The sequence below is a fragment of the Ischnura elegans genome, chromosome 5 (genome assembly GCF_921293095.1).
Source record: "Ischnura elegans chromosome 5, ioIscEleg1.1, whole genome shotgun sequence".
NCBI lineage: Eukaryota > Metazoa > Arthropoda > Insecta > Odonata > Coenagrionidae > Ischnura > Ischnura elegans.
The window spans coordinates 37,409,277-37,431,935 of NC_060250.1; the positions used below are offsets into that span (position 1 = coordinate 37,409,277).

The following is a 22,659-nucleotide window of genomic DNA, read 5'->3' on the forward strand; positions in this document are numbered from 1 at the left end:
GAGAACTCTACCCCACCGCCCACGAAGTCGATATTTGCCACTCCATAGTAGTACTAGTTGTTTGGAAGGTTGTGGCTGGTGGAGTCGGGTGGGGGGGAAAGGAGGAACGCAGTTGGATGAGAGCAAGGATATAGTTGGTATAAGAAGGGATGGGGTAAGGATCAGGGGTGGAGAGAAGGGGTTTGATGTGGTAAGATGGGGGAGGTGTAGTCGGGGAGGTTTATCGTAGGAGGAAGAGAGCGCTTAAAAATGCGAGGATGGGAGGAGATTACGCGGGTGTACCGTCGGAGTTTTCGTTGCTGAAATGCCGATATCGCAAAACGCTCAAAGCAATTTTCGAATCGAAAATACCCTGCGCTGATGCGCAAGCCGAATTGAAGGGATGGCCCGATATGTACCTTACCTGCCACCATTGTAAAGCAGTATCTAAATTATTTTATGCTTCAAATCTGTTATAGAAACCTGCAATGGTCTTCTCACGAAACTAGCCGAACTGTTGGTATAATAACATAATAGAACGTGTTGGATTCATGAATAATCTATTCTGACCTATCAGAAATGTCCAGATTCACGGTATTGATTGTCTTGACAATTGTAAATGGAAAATGAATTTTTCTAGCAATGATTTTTTTCAACTTAATCAGATATTGAAGAATATTAACGACACACCTTGCCCGCCTTAATTCTAAACTAGCATCTTAAGTTGTTTTACGTTTCAAATCTGTTGCAGCATCATCAGGCGAAATGGCCTACCCACAAAATTACCTCAATTACTGGTACAATAAGATAATAAAAATTTTTAATTCATGATCAATCTATTATATAGGCCCAGATGCACGGTATTGATGAATAAAATCCTGTTTTATCTATGCATAGAAAAAAAGGAAAGAAATTTTAATAGAGAGATTTTTTAATTTAATTAGTAATTGAAGAATCTACATCTACATAATACCCCGCAAGCCGCCTAAAAGGCGTGTGGAAGGGGGTGTTAGGACACCAGCCGTTTACAGCTATTAAAAAAAAAAGAAAGAAGAGCTCTAACGAGGTTGGGACAAGCGTTTATTAAAGTCCTTTATTGTTCGGGGGAAAAACGAATTCCCATATCTATCCGTTCGGAAAAAAATCTCTCTTAATTTATCGCTTCTGTCGGACCTGGAAATATAGTATGGCTCTAAGATTATGTTCTCTGTGTCTCTCTTAAAGATATCCATTCTTAATTGTTCAAGCAATCTAAGCCTAGCGCGCAGCCTCCGAGTCTCCAACGGCTCCCAGCCTAATTCGCTTAACATCTGGGTAACACTGTCTGTACGCCCGTAGCGGTTTTTGACGAAGCGCGCAGCCTTCCTTTGTATCTTATTCAGTTCGCGGATTAAGTCTTTCTGCACTGGATCCCATACGCTCGCTGCATATTCAAGGTGCGGTCGGACGAGAGCGATATAGCACCTTTCTTTTACTTTCTCATCCGAAAATCTTCCCACAATACGCTTGACGAATCCTAATTTCTTCAGGGCTATGCCGCAAATATTCTTTATATGTGTTCCCCACGTGAGGTTCGAGGTTATCGTAACTCCCAGGTACTTCACTTCGTCTGTTGCCTTTATGTTAATACCATCCACTGCATAAACATGGTTAGTGTTGGACGAATTCCGCAAGAAATGTACCGCCATGCATTTGCTCAGATTAAGTTCGAGTCCCCACTCTTGACTCCACAAATGAACGTTGTTTAAGTCCGATGATAGATTTCCATAGTCAGAGTGATCACTAATTTCGCGATAGATTACAGCATCGTTAGCAAATAAACGTATTTTACTGTTAATGCGGGAGCAGAGATCGTTAATGTATATAATGAACAACAGGGGGCCGATTACGCTTCCTTGTGGAACACCTGATGTAACTTGAATATGTAGGTACTACACCTTAATTTGCTATTTTATCCAATATTATAAATACTTAAGCATTTGCAAAAAATGAAGCGTGTCAAACAGCACCGTAAATAGACTGCAGCTTCTAATGATTTTGTTAATCGCGTGGATCTGCGCATCCTACCGTAGCCACCGAGAGACAAGGCCTACGCAAGCGAGCAGAGAAGGTCGGTGACGTCAGCACGAGTGGGGTTACAAATGTTGTTAGGGAGTTGTTGATGGAAGGATAGTGGCATTGTCGAAGAGATAAACAGAAGTTGTTTGAATGAGTGAGACGTGAAAATAAAACTATAATTTGAAGAAATTAAAGAGGTTTTTAGCAGCGGTTCGTTCTACGGTAGCAGTGGATGTTACTGAAGTTCTACTAAAGTGTAAAAAGTTGTGCAATTAGCCTAACTACCGCAGTGTTTCTGACTGCCGAGGAAATTACATGACGGGGCCCTAGGTGTCTGTTTTCAATTTCCCGAGCGATCCAGAAGTTTGACAAAAATCCATTCGTGCCATTATGAGAGAAGAACTTGAGCCAACAAAGAACAATAAGGTACGTATCGTATAATTATAGAGGTCTTGATGAAAGTGTGTCCAAAAGAATTTTTGGTTTTGTTAAAGATGCCTACTTATTATTTCGATGAAATTGCCGAGTTTAAATTTGAAGGGTATGAATCGATGGACACTTTTAAAGTCTCCTGAGTGATTAAACATTTATTAAACGTTCCTGCCTTAGTTATTGGAAGTCATTTTTGGTAATGATTGCAGTGGTGGAAAAGTTATTCATTGTTAAATAAGTAATTCGGCATGTTTTATTTAGTCATGAATCCCATTCGGTGGATCGAAGTATATCATTTAATTCAGATTGATATTGCTTTAAGCTATTACTGAAAGGTTCTTAATATAGTAATAAGTAAAGTTAGCACAGTGAAATTACTCCAGTGCATAAAAGATCTTTGTTTTTATGTCACCGTTTGATGTGAATGAAATATTTTCATGATTTAATATAAATATTTACAATTAATCTTGTGGGTTATAATTAAAGAGATGAGGAGTTGAATAGCGGCATTCACTTACCACTTAAATAAATTAGAATTTCTTTTAATTTAATTGCCAGCAGTCCAAGATTTCCTGTACTTGGAAGTGTGTAAATTATTTTAATTTTATTGTTTGGTGGAGTCAAAGAGTGTAAATTTAGTCTTGCTGGCCAAATATTCAAGTACTTACTAAATTAGTTATAAATAAAAGAAGCACGGCTGTGGTATCATTTAAACAAATATAAAAAATCCAATCGGCTGGAGTAGCATTTATTAATAGCTTTTTTTATTGGAAGGCTTATTGAATTGATCGCAGCGAGAGAAAAGTTATTGCTTTCTAGTTAAAAATTTGGGCAATTCGTCAAATTTTATTTATTCATGACTCCTATTTGGTGAATCAATTCTTATTAATTCCTGTAAGCCATAATTATCGATTATTCACAGTTAAACAAATATTGTTGTCGGTGATTGTTTTTCGGGTTCATTCCGCGTTGACTCATATTTTGCGCACGGCAGTTTCGGGCGCGTTCCAGCTCCCGTCTTCGGTTCCAAATGATTGGACATTATCATTGATAATCATTTGTACCCGAAGACGGGAGCTGGAACGCGCCCGAACCTGTCGTCCGCAAAATATGAGTCAATGCTGAATGAACCCGAAAACCAATCACCAAATAACTCACCGCGGAAGCCTCCGTAATAAATATTGTAGCCATTGGTCTCCCTATACACGCCTCAGTTTTCTCAAGGTTTAAACTTAAAGGCATGAGGGGTAGAATGGAAAAATAGAGTAGTCTAAAGAATTGAAAATGCTTTAAAATAAATTAATAGTCATTCAAAATATCATGAAATGGGAAGTAAGGGATTACTTTTTATGTGAGCGTAAATATGTAAAATATTTAATTTGATTGTTGCACTGAGACCTAAGTAGAGAATTGCATTTCTTTTACAGGTGTGTGTGAAGAGAATTTTGCTCCTCATGGCATAATTCGTGAATTAGGGAAGTATGATGAGAGGGCAGCGAGATTACTTTCCGCACCTTTGAAATGGTTACGATTGGGACGCTGTGACATCTTAACTTCCCTATTACCCCATCTACCTGTCTTCCCAGGCAAGCATACGGGAGAGCCCAGGCAAATGAAGAAAGGTGAAGGAATTTTCTGCATTGGAAGAGACGGTGGAGGAGAGCATTACGGTGAAGGAGACATACGACCGACAGAATATTATTTCAAGCTTAGTGAATCTTGGAGAAAAGTTCAGTTTCTTTATTTGTGAAATGTTTGGACAGTGGTTCATAAGCATGACTGCATACTTGTTCCGAACACATTATCCTCAACCCCATACCTTGAATTTAGCTCTCTGTTGTGGTAAACTAGGCACGCAATGTTAGTGTTAATTTTGAAAAAGTTCCAATTTTAAAACTAGGGAAGTTTAGCTTACGCAAGAATGTTTATAATGTTGGAATCTTAGGTGAGACTTTCTCCCAAATGTTTTGATCTGCCTCTTCTGGTAGATATAGCAGTGACTCCTTAGTCATTGCCTCTGATTACTGAAAATCTTTCATGCCAGACAGTGATCCCTGTTATTACTTTATTGGCGAACACCTATCCTTGAAATCTGTTAACAAGCCTGACTATTCCACAGATATGTAGATATTTAGTGCAATTCTTCTCTCTCTCTCTCTATCTCTCAACTTCTGCTTAAAAGTAACAGGGAAATGTGTGCAGCCGCATTTGAGAATGTCCTCTGTGATGTGTACAATTACACTCGAGTTTTGATGATAATAATAAACATGTTAATACGCAACTGTTGACATCCTTATTTATGCATCACCTCCACTCCCCTATGACCTTTATTTTTAAACAGGTCCATGGTATCCAGATAATCAATTTCGGAGAGGAGCTCGTCAAGTAAGTGAGATTTCTAAAGCTACCGGAGTGATATACTGAGAATTTTGGTTAAAGCCTTTGCCAGCTACTTCATTCCTATCAGATTTTAAAACGTATTAATTAACGTCTCGTGGAATAATTTATCATATATTTGTAGAAAACTAATGAGCTGTTGCTTTTCAAAGAATTCCCCGCAGCAAAAATGTGTTATTGAACAAGAAGTTCGAGCATTGCGTTTGCTTACTTTCGGTGGTTTAGTTTGCAATCGTAAATATATAAGGACGTTAAGAGCTGAATAAAGTAAACCTGAAATATTTGTGGTAAATATTTTAACGTAGCAAAGTAAATGCGAAGGAATTCGACTATCTAATTAGAAAGAATTACGCTCACTCCAGTTGCGATCGTTCAAGCGAACGACGAGTGGCAATAATCTAACCCTTCTCGTCGTGACGTCACGGCTGGTTGCTCAGGCCTTGTCTCTCGGTGGCTACGATCCTACTCAGGCGGGCTATTCCTTACATCCCAAGTCCACGTTAATTATAGAAAGTTTAAGAGCTTCCATTATAACATAAAACCAAGGTGCAAATCTAATAAATAGGAACATAAATTGTTCTACTATTTAAGCAGTACCTGTTATTAAATTGAAAAGAGTTTATCAATGCAGGGATTTTCCTAATGATTTTTCTTAGAAAGTATTCGTTAATTATTTACAACACTAATCCCTGGTATGGTAAGCATTCAAAATCATAGCATACACAAGGATAAAATTTCACATTCTAATTGCTCTCCATGTAATAATTACGAGTATTTCTATTATGTAATTTTGTTTCTATAAAAGGTTTTGATATTCTTACTTGTAAACGACGGAGCACGATAAAAATTTGAATTGAAGCGTATTCACGGTTTCTATCCGCAAGTTCTACGAATTAGTGTTTCAGAAGTGACAGTAATATGAGTAACTATAAAAGTAAGTTCAAACAATTCAGGCGTGATGTAGTGGAAGTTCGACGTATTGAAATGAAAGTTACTTGCACTATTCCATAATACTTTAATGCGGACAATGCGGTGGCAATACTTGTACCGGATGATGTCTTTGTGAGCCGAAACGCGACGTACGCATTAAATTATAGTGGTAAAGAGAAAGTACCTTTCATTTCAACTATACAGGTGTCATTTTTCCTTCCCATATAAAATTCAAGTAAAAAAGCGTAGTGTACATACACCAATTCGATGGATATAGGTTCAAAATATGGGCGAAAGGCAGTAATTGTGGAAAGGAAAGTAATGGTGGTAGCAGCGACAAAACAAGACGTGAGGTGATGGGGGAATGGGCCCTTCAAAGGGCCTGTTCTTCTCCTACGAGTGGTTTGGGGGTTTTGAGAGATAGAGAGAGAAGCGGAAGAGTAAATTGTTTCTTTTTTCACTTCCCCTCCACACCTTATTCCTCTTCCGAAGGGTGGGGACGACTGACGTGGTGATGGAGGAGCTGTATCGCACGGAGAAAGGCTTCCAGGCTCCTTCCCTTCCGTGGATTTATATTTTATGACGCGACTCGGGGTTGGATGCTAAGACGTATGCAACGTTCCCCTCTGCCGTTCATCTCTTGTTTACGAAGGCGATGAGCGCAAAACATCGATTCTCATACGCATATTAAAGAGCGCGTGGAAATAGAATCTCCGATTGCTCGCAGCGAATCGGATAAAACTCAAAACATGAGCCGTTGCGGACTCTTGTTTGGGCTAATTATAAGGGAATAAAACATAAAACCCGCATTATTAACCTTGGTAACGTTTTTATTATTAGATTCGGCATAATATTCTCTGTCATCCACGATGAAGCAAATTAGTAAAGGCATTAGTAGAAGAATATTGCAATTTAAAGAGACAAATGAAGCAAAAAAAGCTTCAAGACTCTGAGCAAATATATGCTCAATATAACTAATAACTTTCGGCTCAACTATGTGAAACTATTCCATTATGGAAAAGGAAAGAAAAAAATTTGTAATTTTCATCAACATATTGAAAAAAACACGACTCGGTTTTCATAACATAGTTACCTGAAGATTTTTTACCTGTACTTGTGTTATGAAACCATATTTCTGCTTTTAAAAATATAATAGGAACCTTACTATGTTTATTCTTTCATTTTCCAAAAAAATGCAGAGATATTACTATGAAAACTTCTTACTTAAAATTTCTTTCCCATTTTCTGTGCAAGGAGTGAAGAGGATTTTTTTCATCAATACCGTGCTTCTGGGCCTTTCTGAAGAGTGTGAATAGATTGATCATGAATTTAAAACTTCTATCACCTAATTGTACCAGTAATATGAAAGAATATTACTGTTGAATCAAGGGATCACAAATTGTATCATGAACGATGGATAAACATGAAAATTGAGGGAAATGTATGCCATGCTTAGCGCGGAGAGAAAAGAATAGCAGAAGATGAAGTGATTGAAGGAGGCATTGAGCGGTGAGATGGAGTTGAAATCCGTTATAAATTGAAGGATTTAGGAGAGGCTGGGAAAGAAAGAAAACAAGCTCAGATACGAAGAAGATGGGAAATGGATAAGGTTTATGGATAGGTTTGAAAAGATATCACGCAATCAAAGGAAGAAAAATAAAACCTCGCAAAAGTATGGTATACAAATTCTGCTTCCATCATAAACCTTCCAAAATCATGATGAATCGCGGGGAATAAAAAAATTCTATCATGAAAATTGTTTTTCACGATAAAAAACGTCAACAGATATACTCCTAATATGCAGTAAATACAGGAGATAACTTAAGCAGCGAGGACAACACGATCGTATATCGTGCGATCACGCCTCGAAAATGGAAATATTTTGCATTATTTATTACGTATAAACTCGGACTCTAACGCATCACATTACCTTCGCCATTAACATCAATCATGGAATAAAAAATACAACACACAGACCCTTGGGATCTAGTCCAAGGCCAACAGGAAGATTCCCGTTGAAATTAATCACCAACTCCGCAAAAAAACATCCTCTCCGCCATTACGATCAATTTGACGGTTAAAAGGAGCTGGAGTACAGGTGCTCCATCAGGCCTGGGTGGAATGAAGAACGGCTGTTGGAGGAGGGAGCTGGAGTAGGAGCTTATAGATATTTCTAATACGCTAATACTGCAATAATCAGTAAATAGAAGTTATAATTTAAGAAACGTGGATAACACATGCATATATCGTGAAATTAAATCTCAAAAACGGAAATAAATTGCATTAATTATCATCTATATTCCCTAATTCCGACACACCACGTAATCTATGTTATTGCCATCAAACATGGAATAAAAAAATACAACATATAGACCCTGAAGATCAATTCCAAGTATGGGCGTACCCAGCGAGGGGCAGGGGGGAGGCAGCTGCCCCCCCTCGAAGCAAAAATCGCAAAAGTCTTTAAGCAAAATCAGTACTGAATTGAAACGAAAGTATTCAAAAAAAATTTTTAACCCACGAAAAATGATATATATTAGTATAAGATATGTAGCTAAAATAAAACTATTTTTTCAAAGGAAATAACTTCATTAATCTCATGGCTTGTCCCCCTCCCCTAGACCATGGCTTGCCCCCCCTAGTTATGATCCTGGGTACCCCCTTGATTCCAAGAGTAACAGGAAGATTCCTGCTGAAATTAATCACCAACTCCGCAAAAAAAACAAATCCTCTCCGCCATTACGATCACATGGACGTCTCAAAAGGAGCTGGAGAATAGTTGCTCCCTCAGGTCTGGGTGGAGCGGAGAACGGTCGCTGTATGGGTTGTTTTTAAGGTGGTCTTGAGGAGGGCATGTAGGTAAATGGGTGAGGGTGGTAGTAAAGAGGATACGGGAAGTGACGAAGAGTGTGATGCAGGAAAGTTTAGAGCCGCACAGGGAGAAGGGTTGGGGAGGTGAGCAGGGGAAATAGGGGCGAGGAGAAAGAGAGAACCTGAATAAGACATGGAAAGAGGAGTGGTAGGAAGAATTGTGGAGGAGGAGGCGGAGAGATAAGAGTAAAAGGGGAGCCAGACCATAGAGGGGAGGGGGGACGAGGGAGAAAGGAGGAGGGAGGAGGGACGAAGCAAGAATTTCAAGAGAAGAAAGAAGGAAAGAGAGAGAGAATAATCCAGGCAAAGGCGTAGCGAAAGGGGTGACATAAAGTTGCGAGAGAAGGCACGATTCAGGAGGGTAGTCAAGAATCTTCGTGGGAAAGATTTGATAGGGCAGTAAGGCACATTATGAATACGTGAGAAGGGCGGGATGGATGTGTAAGCAGGGCGACGGTGAATAACGAAAATAAATCGAGATGAAACTCTCTCGCTCGCGGAATTCAAATTGAAAAGGGGAGCATCACATTCGGAATGAAAATAGTCAGGGTGAAATTGAAAATGAGCGGGAACGAGTAGGCTAGGGTGATAAAAATTATAGCCAGATAAGAGACAGACCTCCTTAGGTGGTGGTGCGTGAGGACTGCGATGGAGGCCTTGATAAACATTATGGTGAACGAGAGGAACTAGAAGTTTCAAAGAGGCAAAGCAAACACAAACGAAAGGGAGTTGAAATAACAGGAACTAAAGTATCGAAGCATAATTATCAAAAATGCAGGCAATTTGATTGAGGGCATCAAAATGATAATTCAGCACAGCAGATGAACTTTGCCATAACTGGCACTCGTAACCGAACTTGGTAAGACCAATGTGGTAGCGATCATTCTGTAAAAGATACATAATTAATTAATAAAAGAAATTATTCATCCAACAAATTAACTTTTTAATATGTTATATTTCGTTGATCGTGTATTATATGATGATACATGTCAAATTTCAAAAAAGATCATAATTATTCAAAAATGAAAACAATTATTATTTCAAAGACGACATAATGAGGTGCTGCAAGAACACCGAGTGAAATTTTTCAAAGAGTTTCAAAAGATTTACAGGGAATTACGTACAAATAGGTGATCCAGAGAAGATGCTTGATAAATATGCGTTCTTGAGTCTTCTACGATAGAATTTTTCTATCTATTTCTAGCGGGATTTTCTAGAGATCTCTATTAGTAGAATATGTGTTTTAGTGTATGTAAATTTTCCGCTCTATTTTGCTTCTAAACTTGAACACATACATTTTTGGAAATAAAGGTATCAATAAACTCGGAACCCTGATATTCAGCAAGAATTAGTTTCAATAGTGAAAAGCTAATTTAATTTACACTTGCAAAATAAATGACCATCATATTATCCTTAAATGATCCATGTTTGCGGCATCTAAAATCAGGCTTAGGACAACAAATTATTTCCTTTCACCAAATCCAAATAAGCACTTCACAATCAGTTCAAATATTTCGTTTCGTTACCTTTGCTAAATCTGTTTAATCTTAGATGGCGGGAACTGATTACGCTGATGATGAGTAGTTTTCCGAAAATCCTATTAGATTGCTTCTCGATTGAAATACCTTTTTTTTTGGAGACCTGTCACAAAATTAACAATTTGAAGAAGTAAAATAATGCAAGGTAAAAAAAACAATAGGTTATGACCCAGATTTGCGAAAATGGCTTAAGATTTTTTTCACCGTAGTCTTATAAGCAAAAAAACAAGTGCATACCACAAAGACTATGATTGTAAAAAAAAATAACGCGCTAATTGCCTAATTCCATTACGTCTCCAATCTGCCCTCCGATTGGAGGACTTTCAAATAGCCTTAAATGGCCGATATGTACGCACGGTGTTCAATGGGTAGTCGTACCCCACAAATAGTACAAGCTGGCAGTTTCGAATTGGCCAAGGGTAAACACCAATGCGCTCTAGAGTGGTCTCAATCGTTTCGGCATTGGGGAAAAGTACACCATAGTACAATGCGGTGTAGTACGCTTGGTACTTTGAAGGTTCCCTTTGCTACTTCGAGCGTCAATGAAATTAACTTCGGAGGAAGAGACTCGGGAAGTTGAACTGGTTAGTGCATTACGCGCGAAATGAAGGGAGCTGCCATTGAGTCTTGCTTCAGGTAGTTGAGTTTTTCAATCAGAATATTCTCCAAAAATGAACTCCTACGAGGTTACTACCGATAAAATCAGCGATGAAGGATATGATTTTTATGCAAGACAAGTTTACACAGCTTTGACCCGTCTAACCAATAAAGAATCAATTAACTAACTATATCAATCTAATCTCGAATAATTTAAGACTGTACTACAGCATCCTATCCACCATTTTTCCACTGTAGGATAGCTAATTTAGTTTTGAAAGAAAGAAACACTAGAAATTTTCCACGATACTTCCACTTTAATTCCCAACTTAGGCTTCTATGTTACTACATCATCTTAAAGGTGCAAAATATGATAATTATGTTGCAACATCTAAACCTTGGTCGGAAATAAACGTTCATAATCGTGGAAAAAAGAATGAGTTCCTCTCTTTCAATATGGAAAAATTCCATTCCATCTCGCTTAGTTCTTCTGATTTTATTGCTAGCTAATTTAACCTGAGCATAAGATAAGCAATATTTTCCCTTATTGGACACCATTTCTATACCAGTTGCTGCATTAACGATCAGTCATCCCATTTGCGACTTTGCGGTCTCGAAGAATAAAAATCCACCGCGTCTCTGTTCATCACACGCATCACATTATTCATTCACACGTCCATCACATCACAGCACACGTTTATCCAATACGGATGCAAGATTATTTTCTCGTGCATATGCATATTATGTAGTCAGCTTTTAACGCCAAAGATTTTAGGCCATTAGAAAAAAATCCATAATTTCTGAAGCGATCCGACGACCAATTTCTTTGGATTTGCAGAAACGAAATGAGAGGCTTCTCATGCGAATTCGTTGAGCGGGGAAAATGTGTTGGCTGGAGTCGAGCAGCATAATTCCGGAGAAAAAAAATGTGAGGAGATGAGGAATAAATCCTTAACCGCTATGACTCCGGCAAATCTTGAACGTTAGGTATTTCCAAGACTCTTTTTCCACTCCATTAGCGAAGTTTCCATCGCGGACTCCTTTACTTCGCTCGTAGTGGGGGAGCTACCTCTCGAAACGGGAAATTGGCTTCGCCGAGATTATTAACAATGTGGCCACCACAGAGGAACGGCGGTGGGGTGGGATGAGATGGGAAGTTCGCAGACAAAAATGAAACGACTTTTCTTGGTCGGATCTGTGATTAAATAGCTTTCGCTTCGAGAGGCAGGAGGGGTTGGCGAGAGATTGGGACCGAGGGGAAGAATTGAAGGAGATATGACCGACAAATCGGGAGGGTATTATGTGGTTGAAGGGTGGCAATGCTCGGTGATTACCAGGAGGGGAGGATAAGTCGAAGACAGAAAACTTGAGGTAGATATTCATTAATAACGCGCTGTAGCAATTCCTCCTGTTGCGAATTTTTTTTCCCCATATTTTGAGCTTTGATGGCAGCCTTATTTTAATCCAAAGCACTACATGAAACAAGATGGAGCGTGGTGCTACCTAGATGGTGCGTGGTGCTACCTAGAAATGAAAAAAATAACGAGGTAAAATGGATCGATCTAGTAATGATAAATGAGGAAGAGTACTCTTCTAAAAACTTAAAGGAGAGGATGGGGCAAATTAGTTTGCCACATTATGACGCAAGATGGCCTGATGAGAAAAAATTGCAGAGAGATAGGTGAAAGGAAAGAAGGGCTTTGGACGGTTCCAAATGAGTTACGTGCGACAGGTTACGAAGGATGTAAAGGAGAATGAATACGTCGCTATGAAAAGGATACAACATGAGTCAATATTTGAGTATAAACTAGGCCAATGGCGCTACATATAACATTTAAAAAAGCGCCCTTGGCCGATTTGCTTTTTTGCGATTTAATCCGTTATTAAGACATTGTCTTACGACGTGTGAGATAAATGCCTCATCTTAACTCCTTTTCAAATGCACCGATTTTCTTATAAATGTTAAATAAATGGATAGGGAAGGATGAATATAGCTTTTAAAAATTAACATTTGAGCTCGCATCTTCGCTGAACTTCAATTTCACAACTGCACTAACATTGACTATTTTTTATTTTCATTGCTGCTGGGAATACAGGCGTAAGTTCATTAGTCTCAGAATTACTACTACTTATGGAGATCAAACTTGTTCCTGTTGCACTGGCGAAAACTTTTAATTTTCATGGTGATATCAATTCTATATTTTACACAAAATATGTCATTATGGCCTACCTAAACATATTCCGCAAGAGAAATTGTAATTGTAACATGATTTATTTTTATTTCGATGCAACATTTGAGACCGTAATTTCCACTACGCAACGCAGTGGGACGCAGGTTTAACGAGCTTAGCGAAACTGTCGAAAAAATCACAATCTAACAAAAAATCGATATTCAAAATGATGATAAAAAATAATACATTTCCAATAGGACATAATAAGTTAAACAGCGTCACCTCAAGATTCATATAGTAGAAAATCTTCATTCCTATGCATAAAAATAGAAAAATCGCCACTATGTTGTCCGGAAATTATTCAAGTAAATTGAGAGATACACATTTGAAGGGTGTTCGGATTTTATAACCACTTGATACCTCAGTGGATTAAAGTTTCAAAGGAAGCACTATTATTTTGGAGACATATCTTTTGTTTTTGCCATCCCTAAAACACCAAAAAATATTGAGTTAGGGTTAGCCCAGAAAAGCCTACAAGAATCATGATTGATGTTGTTGTTACCTAGATGGCGTTAATGCAAGAAAAAATAACCATCCCAGAGCCTTAGCAGGCGTAAACCGCGACATCATTCAAATATCAACTTTTGTGATTTAAAAAATTTGTTGGAAAATCACCTAGGGCAGAGTTGAAGTAATTTCCGAGAAATGTATAGCACTACTTTGAACCTTTTCTAAACGCAAATATTTTATATCACGGTATTACGGGGAAATGTCAGAAAAAAATTCAGAATTCTCTGGTCTTCGAATAAGATTTCTTGATTGCATTAACAAAAATATCATTACATTTTTCTTATGCGCATTATTTTTCAGAGTATTAGATTAGTATTTGACTACTTTCGGTGATGATTTTGAAACATCGAACAAATAGAAAAAAATCATCATAATGTTGACCATTCACTATAATTAAAAAAAACTTCGGCAAAGATTGATGCAAATGGAAAAAGATTTTATGTTGGCCGTGGTATCCTCGTGAGTTGGTCTCCCAAGTATAATAGATTCCTCCCATCTTTCACCCTGAAGGAATAATTCAAACGCACCATGATGATTCTCCACCAAAGTATTGATGGAGAATGCGAGGAGTATATTCCGCAAAAGCCACTCAACTGAGAGTAACAAAAAGTAGATATCCATCTGCTCTTTGAAACGAACTCATTCTTAAGCACTTTCGGGGAATATTCACAAAGAAAAATACGCCCATTTTTTTCGGCAACATGCCAAATAGGTCGTTTTCCTCGATGATATTGATAACGCTTTATTGCACCGCAAAGACCTCATAATTTGCAGAAAACGCTTGCAATATGATTGACTTTGTAATTATTTAACAGGCTTTCATAGAAAGCTTGCGGTCAACACTCATACATAGTTCAACTGTTGATAAATCGTCCCTCTGGAGATGCTAGATAGTATCTCTGATTCACCATCTTGGTAATATATTTGGTGACTGATGACTTAAAAAACGTTCTTCAAACGTGAAGAATTTATTCTTCGTTAGAAATATCTTTTCCAACAAAAAATTAAAAAGGCTTTGATAACAATTCATTCTGGAGCAATTATTGCTCATTTCCATAAATATTATATCGCTACAAATACAAGCAAATCTCAAACGTACTTCGGGTATCCTGATAGGGAGCATGAACAATTATGACTAAATTATAACATAGCGTTCCCATATTGTCTTTTAGAGGTTTCTCATGCAATTCAAAATCTCAGAGCCAGAGAAAATGAGATTAAACTTATTTACTTTAATTTATTTAACTTTTTGTTTTTGTATCTTGGCGACCATTTTTCATTGTCCCCTGGTCGAATTTTTGAGTTCCTTTAGATCTGCCTCGGCCTCTTTGAATGGATCATTTCCGGTTATATTATTTTAACATTATTTTCACGCCTAAATTCCACATTAATTCGCCATAACCTATATGAAGGCGGCTCGGGAGGTAAAGAGACGGGAGTAATTGTTATTCGCAGTGGGAAATCTCACTCAAGAACGGACAGTTTTCAGAATAATAATCAAGCCTCCAAACTTTCCAATCAAACGTCATCATTTTCATTCACACGCCCCATTCCTCCCACCTAACACGATGGAGAAAATCCACGTTAGGGCATGTTCAAAAGCAAGAGGATTCAGAAGGATTCGGGCGTTCAGAGAAGGGTGCTCAAGGAAAATCCCGAATATGACATTACGTCCAATTCAGCCAGCCCTCTGTTTGATTTCATCCCCTTCAGTTCAAATTTTCATCCAGCTTTCCGCGAGTATATTTTTTGTTTTTGGCGGATACGACTCAAATTAGTTTACAGGAAAATGTGAAACAACATTTATCTCCATCACTGCTTCATGTAATCGCGGCTGTCATATAAAATCAACCCGCTCCGACGATGACGAGATTCCGCGTTTTGAAATGGCGGATTTCGTTGTTAGCTCCACGAGGTATTGGATTACTAGTAACACGAACGCACACACACACGAATCTCTCCGGGGCAACGTTTTTCAAAGTATCTATTCCTACGCAAAGGGCCGAGGCTAAACGCCATTACCGCAACCTGATGGGGATTAACGATTACATCAGTCAATTTCGACGCCGGCGCTTAACGAACCTGCGTTTAATGGAAAACAAGGATCGCATTTTGGCGGTTAACCCTGCCCATGTTAGGGAGATGGGGAGGTTTAAAACCCCCAGCCGCGGTGTCTGGGTTACATCCCAAGTCTCGCCTCCAGGATCTTGAAACGATTGCCGTCTATCAATTACCACTACTTTCACGCAAACTACAGAACCCGACTGAAGTTCCACCACGCTTGGATTACGATGCCCTAATTTCCAATCTGGAGTAACCTCAAAAAAAAAAGTTAGGCCGTAAAAATATAGTACCAATAGAATGTAACCATTGTGCAAGAAATTCAGGCGTGCCAGTTACAATAAAATAAATTTTATCTCGAGAGGAATTTTAAAAAAAACTGAATTGAAAATTGCTTTCGAATCAACAATACTAAGACTAAATGTAAATTGCTACATTTGTTGATTTCTGACGTATTGGAATATTCAATAATCGTTCAAAAAACGGTACATGTTTCCCCAGAGTCAATCATATAGATTTAAAGTATTTTAAATCGATTACTTCCAATGTAATTACAAATATACCCACTATTCCGTTGAGTATAGAATGAAAAAAAGGGGACTGGGTTGGTGTGGTGGCTACAGTGTTTGCCACCCACCCCTTGAGCCCAGGTTCAAATCCCGGCAATTTCAGAGATTTTGCAGATTTTACACAATCCTAACTTGAGTGCTTTAAGGGGATCATTTCAAGTACAGTACTCCGTCCGTCGTATGGGACGTTAAGCCGGGGTCCACTTTCATTAAATTTAGGCTATTCCGACGCCGGGTTTTTCTCCACTCTACCTTCTCTATCCATCCCCATTGTCGCAAATACCCTCAGCTTTCGGTTGCCTCTTCAAATACCATTTCATACCATGAATAATAACTTAAATGGGCCCAAGACTTTGCTTTTTAACAATATAGAATATTTCTTAACTGTAACTTTACTCACTGTCGCACTTTCAGATAATTCAAAATCATCCATATCTTTATGAGAGCTCTCAATATGGCGAAAAAATGGTTTAGCGTAAATCTTAAAGAAATGAATACTTACAAAGATCCTAATGTCGACAAGCAAGGTCTATAGCTGCAAAACATTTTCCCAGAAGCTCAGATTCTCCGAATCCATCTCCTAAAATATGCGGTAGCAATATAACTTAGGCAGACGCGGTAATTTATGAAAGATAAGATTATTCCAACCGAGTCATTTTCATTTTCACGCATATGTTGACCGAGTAATGAATAAGACTGACTTCAGTAGCTAAAGTCAGCAGACCCGACTATTAATAAAGCACTCTATTCTAGACGTGCTTTAGCGGTTATGTGGTGACTTATCACATTTACATTGACAACCATGCATATATTCACCTTACATTATTCGATAACTTATCGTGGGATTTCGATAAATATTTCGCGTATTTTCGCCGGCCTCGGTGGCGGCGGGGTAACGTCCTTGCCTGCCAAACAAGAGGTCGCGGGTTCGAGTCCCGCCTGGGTAGATATTCCCTGTCCAAGGCATGGTTGTTCGTGTACGTTTAGTTGTTAAATTCGTTGAATACCCGGATGTAAAATGGCCAATATGAGATGTATTCGGTGGTTTGAGAATAAAATAAAAATAAATAAAATAATGCCGTGACAAATACTATTAAGACTCTTAAAGGTCAGATTGCACTAATTCATTTCAACATCTTACATTAGAAGCATCAAAGGCATTCACATTTTTATAGTAATGACAGTGTAAAGATTTATTGGATACTTATACGGCCTCAAGTTTTGATAAAAGGAGTTTAATTTCAGAGAGAATCTCATCGAGAAATATTTTGAGTATTGCTAACGTTAATGCAAACGTAATGAAACTCAGATTTCTCCATAATTTATAAATCCATAGATGTCCATTTCAATAATAATGAGAAAAATTGCTTAAACCGGATAGAGATACACGAAAAGCTTTGAGTATTCTCAACCGGTAAAAGGTGGATTGCCAACAGATAAAAAACAATCAAGAAAACGAAAGAATATCCTCAAGAAATGAACAGATTGATAGTCCATTTCAGAGCAACACGTAACTCTTTAAGGATATCACCCACATCTTCTCAATATTTTAAAAAGAAATTTTCATGTCTTATGAGAAATAATTTTTTAATTATGAGAGATGGCAAGGAGACGATTATCAAAGGAATTATGCTTGGTGCTTAGAGAGATAATTGTATCACTACAATCAAAGATGAATAATTATGGTCCATTAAATGCAATGTAGTTATATAATAGGTAAATGTTGAATATTATGGGGTAAAAACTGCCAAGATAATATTTATATTTGAGAAATATTTCGTAAAAAGTCAGCTGAGGTCACAAAATACTGGTCTTTTCCATGTGTTTCAAAACCAGAAGGTTGATTTCAATTCAGTTTATTATAAGGAACGTGAAATTGGAACATGTAAAAATAACTAAGCCCGTGACATGTGATGTTGCACACTCAGAACGAGTGCAGATTTATTTACTAGGGGCCGCCTAAAGTCCCCATCAAGTGAAAATCAGAAGAAGAAAAATATTCCGCGATTGCTTAAGTATGAGGAATGTCTAAAGGCTACATCTTGGTTTCCGCCGGAAACTTTCTGGCCCATTGCCTTACTCTCAGTGGCGGATTCAAGGGGGTAACAAAGTAATGTCCCCCACCCCAAATCTTATGGGAAAAATTTTGTTTTTATCAATGTTATTTTATCTTTAAATGCCTAAAATTGTCCCATTTCATCTGTTATTTTGAATATAAATGTAATTTTAGGTTTCAAAATGCGTAAAAAATGGGTATTAAAAATTTTATGCTTCCCCTTCTCTCCCGGGGGACATTCCATAATCCCCGGATACAGGTCATGACCCCCCCCAAAATTGATGCTGAATACGCTCCTGCTTACACTTGTAGTGTAACCTAGACTTTTTTTCAGTGTAATTGAAGCCATCATTTTATTGTAGTGGAGAGCGATTTCAACCAATTTTATGCTACGTCAGCATACTGCATACCATTTTCAGGAGCAGCAACTGGTTACTTGCCAAATGCGATTTGCAGACCCATCGATGCAGCCATATCCACAGCCTCACGGGGAGTGAATTCTTGGCGTCTCATGCAGAGCACCCCGCATGCACCAATTTCCTCCAAAGGATTTATTTCGCACGACCCCGTTTCAATGAGCTTCAAAAGGAAAACTGTCTCAGCGTAAAAAAAAATTCATGCGAGCAAATCCTTTGTACGGAAACAGATACGAAGTTATTCCAACGAAGTTGTATGAAGTGCAGAAGAGAGAGTGGGAGAGAAATAAAAATTAATAAAAATTTCCGTTTTTCACGGTTTCCAGCTCCGAATCACGACGGAACCAACAATGGCGCCCCACCACGGAAGGACAGAAATGGAGACGGGGGAAGTTTCCTCTCGTCGTGTCGGCTGGCTGTGCTTTCATCCTCCTTTCTCTATCTGACGAGAGGAGGAAAATGTTGAGGAAAGCAGAGATGGGATCGGCCGACCGATGATGTGGAGGTGGACGACGCGAGTAAATTGAGAAAAGTGCCCTCTTAGCGAAGCATAGCGAGGGGGCGGTAAACGCTACCAACTCCCAAATCGGTAAGGATTTCCCTTGCTACTAGTTCCTACTATTACCGTCTTTATTTTGTAGGCTCTTGCGCCGGCAGGCATTGATCAGCAAACTTGAACAGAATTAGACGTGTACGTCCACTAGTAATTACGACTTAAAGTTGCGTTGCAGTAAAAAAAATCCCACCATTACTAGAAGTCATCAGAGGATCTTCTCGAATATATAATTTATGGGTAAGTTGACAAAACCATACATAAATTTGACTCCTCCAATCATCTTTACCAACTGCCATGACCGAATAATTGCCGTTTACAATCGTTCACATATTTTGGGCTCACCATATATGTTCTATGCGTCACAGCAACTTCACAAAAACAAAGAAGTGCATTAAAGAAAAAAGTCAAACTATAAATAGGGATATTACTACTGTCTCCATGACGCGAATACAAAACGTATTAACGTTCACAATACAATTCAAGCGGTTCTGTTATGGTCCGGTGAGATCGAACCCCTTATCTCCAAATTGCACGTGAGTTGCAGAGTTACCATCGAATTCTGAGTAAATGAAATGATTTGTTAATGGCAAACTTACTCCCTGGATCAAAATAGTACTCGTTACCGGGGCTCGAAAATATATGATCGTGAAGAGGGGTCAGTGATATCAAATCTTACAATCATGAAAGAGAACTGCCCTTAATTTTATGAAAGTGCATTAAGAATCTACAGAATCGTAGGCATCAATACGGGTGAGTATTAGATAACAGCGTGAGCAATGGAACCCAAAGTGAGGTTTTTCGAGTGACCAAGGCCGCGTTCATCAACATGGATTCAACAGTTATGATGGTGATATAATTGTAATTATTATTTAATTGATTAATCAACTCAAGCATCGATTGTCCTGCTTTGCTTTCCTCTGACAATTTCAGAGTCCCTAGTCGATCCACACGTACGCATTACTTCAGTGGCGTCAGTAGGAATATGTTTTGGGGAAGGGTGATCCCCCGTTTGGGAAAATTTTGGAAAAATGACATGCCTGCAAATACATTTTACTTAATTTTGGTACTTAAAATTTAGATTTCATTAAAAGGTTATGTTAAAATTTACTATATGTCAAAACTAGACAAGAGTTTTGAATATTATTTTTATTCCTCTGTGGCCTTCGGGGGGGGGGGGGGACTATCTTCCTTCCCCCCCCCCCCATCCATAGTTACGCCACTGCATTACTTACTCCATATGCCTATTCTTAGACCTCTATATGGCCTCGAAAGTTGTTCCATCTTTTTATCAAGGTTTTCATGAGGCTTCTCCTCTCTCATACTTTTCTTAGGACTTCTTCATTGCTTACTCTGTCGATCCATTTGATCATCTTCATTTTCTGTAGCACCACATTACGAAAGCGCCTATCCTTTATTTCTCCGTTACTGTCATTGTCCATGCCTCATTTTCGTGGAGAAGCATATTCCAAATGTAAGTTCTGATAATTTTTTTCCGTACTTCTACATTTAAATTTCACGCTGTAAGTAGACCTTTCTTTCGTTTGAATGATCTCTTCGCTTGGGCTTTTTGCTGATAATTTCTATTTTGCTTCTATCATCGCTAGTTATCCTGAAAAACAGAATTAATCCACCTCTACCAGTTTTTCTTTCCTCATTTTAATGTCAATCTCGACTCATTCGCTTCTGCTTACAATAATTATTTATTAATTTATGAAAACATTTTACCTTTGCATGTACGGTAATGTATAAGCGAAGTTGCAGATTATGGCCACGGTACACAGGCTAATAGCAATATTTGATTCATCCTAACCATCTGTTTCCCCCTTCCCGCCATCCTCCCTTCCCTCCTCTCCTTCATACACTCGCAAACTACTTCCAAACCTTATTTACCTTGGAGACGGAAAGAGGCCGCGGGCGCTTCTTACCTCCATCGGTGTTTTCAAGGAAAGGAGAATTATCCCCAGAGAATGAATTCCAAGCTAACATATTGCGTTACGTTTCTTCCTCAACGCAGAGGAGCGAAAATATCGTCAAGAGAGGAAGGAAGGATGAAAAGACGCTCGGTGTGGTGGGATGGAGGAAGCCGCGGCCGTTTTTATTGCTTTCGGCGTTTGCAGGAATTTTTTTTATATTTTTTCCCTTCTCCGCTACGACCACCAATCAAAATCATCCTAGAGTTACCTTTCACGTCACAAATGGCTACACGTACTTCCTTCAATTAACGAGGAATTACGTAATGAATTATTATTATTTCCAAAACCACACACAATTCTTTTATAAACTGAATTTTCAACATTATTAAACACAATTTTAGAAAATATATAATTTACTTTCTGTACAGAAACTAGAGAAAAACCGGGTAAATTGTGAATAATATAAAAACTAATTAGAGACTTTGAACTTTCATCTATTAATTTACACGCAATGTATAGCAGAGTATACAAAAAATGTATTCATCTTTTTTTTATTTATAATGTGAGGCCATTATGAAAAAGAAACTATCAGTATGCTTATATTTTGCACAGGGCATTTCTTTCTTTCGTCCAAGTTTATAAACCATACTCTAATATGCACGCATAATTTTGAACACTTGCTTTTCATGGCTTTAGCAGTGGTCACCATTCCTCACCTTAGCTTGAAGAGACAACATATACTCTTCTGATTATTTTTTTTAACTTGGTTATAGTAATAAGTAGGAGCGTGGCACCCTGGTGGGTAGAATACCTGGCTGCTGATCGAGGCGTCCGGGATTCACATCCAGATTGATGCCTTGGGATATTCATAAAATGTCTAACCCCTAAAAAAAAACTCCTCAAAGTAGGGCGAGGCCTACGGAAAATAATTGCACCCCCACTTCTCTGAATGTTTGAAATTCACACGCCCGTGGCTTAATATTGGACGAGCTCTACCCTCACATATCAAACCCAATCTTCGGGTCGAATCGCTGAGTGAGTGAGTTTATTAATTGTAAAGAATTTAATCTAATTATTGAAGATATTGCCAAAAAAAAGAAAGCCAGCTAAAACAAATATATCTTCCAGGAGGCAGAGTGCGGCAAAAATCCCTCAGAAAAGACAACATTTCTACCGAGAACAAGACAGTTGGTGAGGGATAAAGAAAAGGGTTGGGGGTGAGGGAACCTCTCTCTGGAAGATGATGGCGGGAGATAGCGCTGGAAGCAGGAATCTCCGAGATGAAAGGATAGATTCCTGTGTGCGAGGGAATCTCAAGATTCTAAGAACTCTCAGAGAGCTATCCCAAATCTTAACCAGCTCTTGAAACGCCGACGGACTACCTGGAAAACGACGAGAAAACTGGGAGGGACGCAATTAATTCTCATTCACACATATTTAAAAAGGAGAAAACAAAGTAAGTTTTGAGGAAGGGATTACAAGAAAAAAATTCAACTGTATAATTTGCAACATTAATCTGTTTTTTTATCTCTGTCCCGTCCTTTG

The 22,659-nt window shown here is 38.4% G+C and overlaps 1 protein-coding gene across 1 annotated transcript in view; it reads right to left on the reverse strand.

The window, feature by feature from the left end:
- The window catches only part of LOC124158736 (ecdysone-induced protein 78C), a 522,961-nt gene that overhangs the window by 436,630 nt on the left and 63,672 nt on the right, over window positions 1–22,659 (reverse strand). The gene's annotated exons all lie outside the window — the stretch shown is intronic.